This window comes from Pollicipes pollicipes, unplaced genomic scaffold, assembly GCF_011947565.3.
Source record: "Pollicipes pollicipes isolate AB1234 unplaced genomic scaffold, Ppol_2.1 Scaffold_6138;HRSCAF=7277_pilon_pilon_pilon, whole genome shotgun sequence".
Taxonomy (NCBI): domain Eukaryota; kingdom Metazoa; phylum Arthropoda; class Thecostraca; order Pollicipedomorpha; family Pollicipedidae; genus Pollicipes; species Pollicipes pollicipes.
The window spans coordinates 14,742,990-14,747,489 of record NW_023596818.1 but is presented as its reverse complement, the minus strand read 5'-3'; positions in this window follow the sequence as shown (position 1 = coordinate 14,747,489).

The window sequence follows — 4,500 nt, the reverse complement described above, 5'->3', positions numbered from 1 at the left end:
AATAAATACATTGCCAAGCGTCAAAGGGACTACGCCTAATGCAGACAAAAGCTACACGATCTTGAATACCATATGATCTTGATTACCAGATGCACATTTTCGATCGTGGCAGATTTACCACCCGCATCTTACTAATACCCACCCTCTGTGTCATTATCTGTATGTCACTCTCCCAGTGTCTGTCCATTGTCCTGACCTCAGACGTGCTGGCAGCGATGAGGCTCCACAGCGGCGCTGGTTCGAACTCGGCTGCGGCTGGCCCTTCCTGTGTTGCGTCGTCCTTGTTAACTTTTGAGGAGAGCACGGTCTCGCAAAAGACAGATTCAGGAAAGAAGATCCGTTGGTGTCTCCAGTGAATTGGGGACAGTTGGGTAGTGGTATGCAGCGTAGACATAAAAGCGCATGATATTGCGTATTTAATCTGATGTCAGGATTTGGTAGGACCGACATGGTGGTTTCTGCTTGACACCGCAGCGTGTCAGCATCGGTGTGATCATTACGATTAGGCAGAAGGCAATTTTAAGACGAATTGTGTTGGTGCACGCAAGTCATTCAGTTAGAATGAATATCTCACAGGCACCACATTGTTAGTAGTGCAAAGAGATCCAACACACAATGTGCAATGAAATAATTTATTTCCCATGCCCTATCGATGCATACCGACAAGCATTTGATATCAGACGTAAGGTGAATATGTTCGCCCTCTCGTGGGGATCATCAGACAAGGTTCGGGCCCAAAGCTGACTGTGCACCACTTCCGTTCCTGCGAGATCGATGCCCCCGTGCATCAGAGTCCAGCGTCAGGTTCAGAGCTGACCTGTGATCGGGCCGCAGCCAACTCGGACGTGTCACACACTCTCCGTTCTTGCCGTTCTGAGCTACAGTGATGGGGCTTCATTGAGGTGACTCTTGGTAGCAGGGGCTCTGAACGGGACGAGAATCTGACCTCCGTCGGCAAGGTCAGCCAGCCTAGGGTGGTCTCGACCGCTGGAAACTGTTCGAACGCTTGCAGCTGTCATGAAGGCTGTATTCAACTGAAGCCCGATGAATGAAGACATACCACATGATATTGCCAAGCACGATAATGCCAGAAATAATGCCTCAGCATTTAAAAACCTCCAGACTAGCTCACAACAGAACGTGATGAGTAATGCAGTGAGGCACCACCGATTACACAGATGAAAAAACAGCACGACACAGGAGTACATCCTGAACAAGACGCGTCGTCCTCCTATTTGCTGCAGACTTCCGATGATGTTCGGTAGATGGGGAGCACACCCATCGCCTCACCAATAGTGGCCGTAGTATCTGGGCCTCCTGAAGAAACGAGGCCTCCAGTAGCGGCGCCTGCAACGACACGTGGGTTAGAATAGTGTGCAAAATACACTGTACAGTGAAATCAGTTGAGTTTCTCCATTTTTGACATGACTGCGTGATGTCGATTATCTTGCGCGGACTACCTTTAGCCCTGTCAGCTCATGTCACCTGCATTTCAGTTGGTGAACACAGCAAGGAAGCAATTCATAAAAAAATCATATACATATATATTTTCTTTTATATATTATATATATATATATATATATTCTCTAATTCATATTCATATTCTATAGACAATTAATAAAAAACGTGCTGATCGGCCCGACTATCAGCCATGCTCGATTATTTGGTCAAATAGTTTGTACGAACATGTGTGCAGCCCCTGATCTGAACGCGCCAATCCATAACTACTTGCTAAACATCGAAACCAACTGACTTAGAAAAAAAGTCTTCTGCCTGTGACCAAAGCCTGCAACTTAGAAGGCAAAGCGCGCCCTGTTCCTGTAGGCAGACGTCGACTGGTCCCGGCACCTGACACGGCGCGTGTCACTGCATGCTATGCATGTGGGTACCTGTGGTAGCGCGGACGCCAATAGTGTCCGTAGAAGCGCGACTCATCGCTGGCCAGGTCAGCTTCCTGCAGATCTTCGGCGGCAGAAACGGCCACATCGGCATCATCTTCAACAGACACAGACTCCTCGGCCCAGCTTACCGCTAGGACAACGACCAGCAGTGCAAACAGCAGCGTCTGCAACAAGGACACGCGATGTGGAATGCGTAAATCAGGCTCACTGTGTTGGGTAAGTGAGTAGGAGAATAAAACAATTTTCACCTTGCCAGGGAGATAAGGTTGACGTAGTGGCAAATGTCAGAGTTTGCCAAGCAACCGGCGGCGTGGAGCAATAGGTACGGGAAACGCATGAGTCCGAGTTAGGGGATTTTCAACTACAAGGCATAAACTAAATTTACCAATGCTGGCTAGTTAGTCCTGAGTCACTATGATCAGTTTTACACAAAATGCGATTGTTGACTTACCAGCTTCATACCGATTGCACCGAGATCGTCTTTTGGCCAGATGAAGTCTGCTCTCTGATGGGGGGAGACGCAGCAGGACTGGTTATATACCCGAAGAAGATGACCGGCAGCATAACCCCGCCCATTCCCGGCTCGTTGGACCAGAGCCCTGAGGCACTCTTCTACGTCACAAGCGGACACGTGGAGCCGCAAGTTTGGGCGGTGGATCATCTTTGATTTGCATATCCGGTGTGTCTGAGACCCCGCCCGGGACCGAGGAGGGTAGTTCCCCGCGCTCTCAGGCCCATGTAGAAAAACATCTGTTGGACTCGGAGGGCGCTGTCCGCAGAGCTTGCTCGAGCGTCAGGGTACATCTGCAAGTCGGCACGACGGTAATTCAGAATTGTGGACATGGAAAAACATTTTTTACTTTGCCGGGGAGATGTGGTTGACGTAGTGGCAGATGTCAGAGTTTGCATTAACTGCATTCAAAGCTGCATTAAAACTGCGTGCAAAGTTGCATTAAAAAGCTCAGAAAGATCGTTTTTGGGGGCATTTTATTTTTCGCGACAGTCTAATGAACTCTTTGGCTGTGTGTGTGTGTGTGTGTGTGTGTGTGTGTGTGTGTGTGTGTGTGTGTGTGTGTGTGTGTGTGTGTGTGTGTGTGTGTGCGTAACCTGTGTGTGCGTGTGGGTGTGCATGTCGGGTTTGCGTGTACGTTAGGTTGCGTTACTCTACTATGACCATGCGTACTTTTTCACCCCGTAAACGGCGGCTCTGTCTTTTGATCGCTCTCCTGCAATAAGCTTGTTTAGTCTGGTTTGCGGCCAAAACTGAAGCCATGGACTAGCATCCCTCACACCATGCGTCTGCACTTCACAGCCTGCATGAATGTTGGTACTAATAGTGTGTGAGTGGGTGACTTTCCTGGTCGGACATTAGCGTCCAGTCGTATGCTGCCTTTTGCTACGACCGTGAGTTCGCCTTCCTTGCTTATTCCTGCCAATGATTAACATAACCTGCTGTTGGGCTTTGCAATCTCGTTGTTTCTTTTTGCTTTTATTTCGAACTCTTTCCTGGGAGTGCCGCGAGGAACGTTTATTATTTTTGGTGTTAACGTAAGGTTCGTTGTGTAACTGGGATAAAGGGGGAGGGGGGGGGGGGGGGAGGGGCAGTCCTGGTCGCCTTGGTGGCCACTTGCGGGCTCCACATTTGCATGGGATTTTAAACTTAAATAGTCATTTTAGAGACCCCTGAAAGATGTTCACAACCCTGTCCTTCGAGGCCTAAACCCCTGTAATTTCTGAGCTATACGCTCTCGATATGGGGAAAGGTGTATAGCGGGGGGTATTTCAAGGTAATCTTGATATTCATTACGTCATAGTAACGTCATTCAAATCCTGCCATTCCGTAATCCACGCGGCGATGACGGCCAAGAAAATAAAGTTGTTGTGGCGTTCATATCTGGAGTTTGTATGCGCGTTTAACGACTTTAAAGGCCGTCAATTGGCTCTCAATGTTTTGAAATCTACCATGACGTAATCAAACCATGATGCATTAAGAAGCATATCTAATAGACATAAAATTGTGCTGTCCAGAGCAGTTGTTTCTACCTAACAAGTATTTCAAAAGTTGTAAGCGAGTCTGTTTCATCATATCTGATACTTGCTTCATTATCTTAAAATGTGAAACACTCCCTTAAACGGGTAGCCGTTAGAAAAAGGAAAAATATAGTCATAGACACAATATGCACGCGTTTTGTCCAATATGGCATGATGATGAATGCTGGTAAAGCGACATTTTCACTTTGTGGAGGGCACCAACATAGCCAGATCCCGACTATAATTATGGATAAGCCTCCTTGATGCTCAGATAGCGTAAAAATTAGGCGTCATCATGTATTCTACACCGTCGTGCACTTTACCCGCCAGGCTTTCTGGCATCTTGTACCTGAATATGAGTTGGCACTTAAGACGGGTTTAGCGTTGGCGACCACCAGTAACAAGTTTACTTCCGCCCGATTACGCTAACAGTCACAGTGGAGTTTAAAGCCATGTTTGGACATTTTGCAAGCAATCACTTCTCGGGTGTGCAAGAGAAACAAGGTATACATGAACCACATTGGCTGGAGCAATGAGGAAGAGCCTTCTGTTTCTACGGCAAGTAACG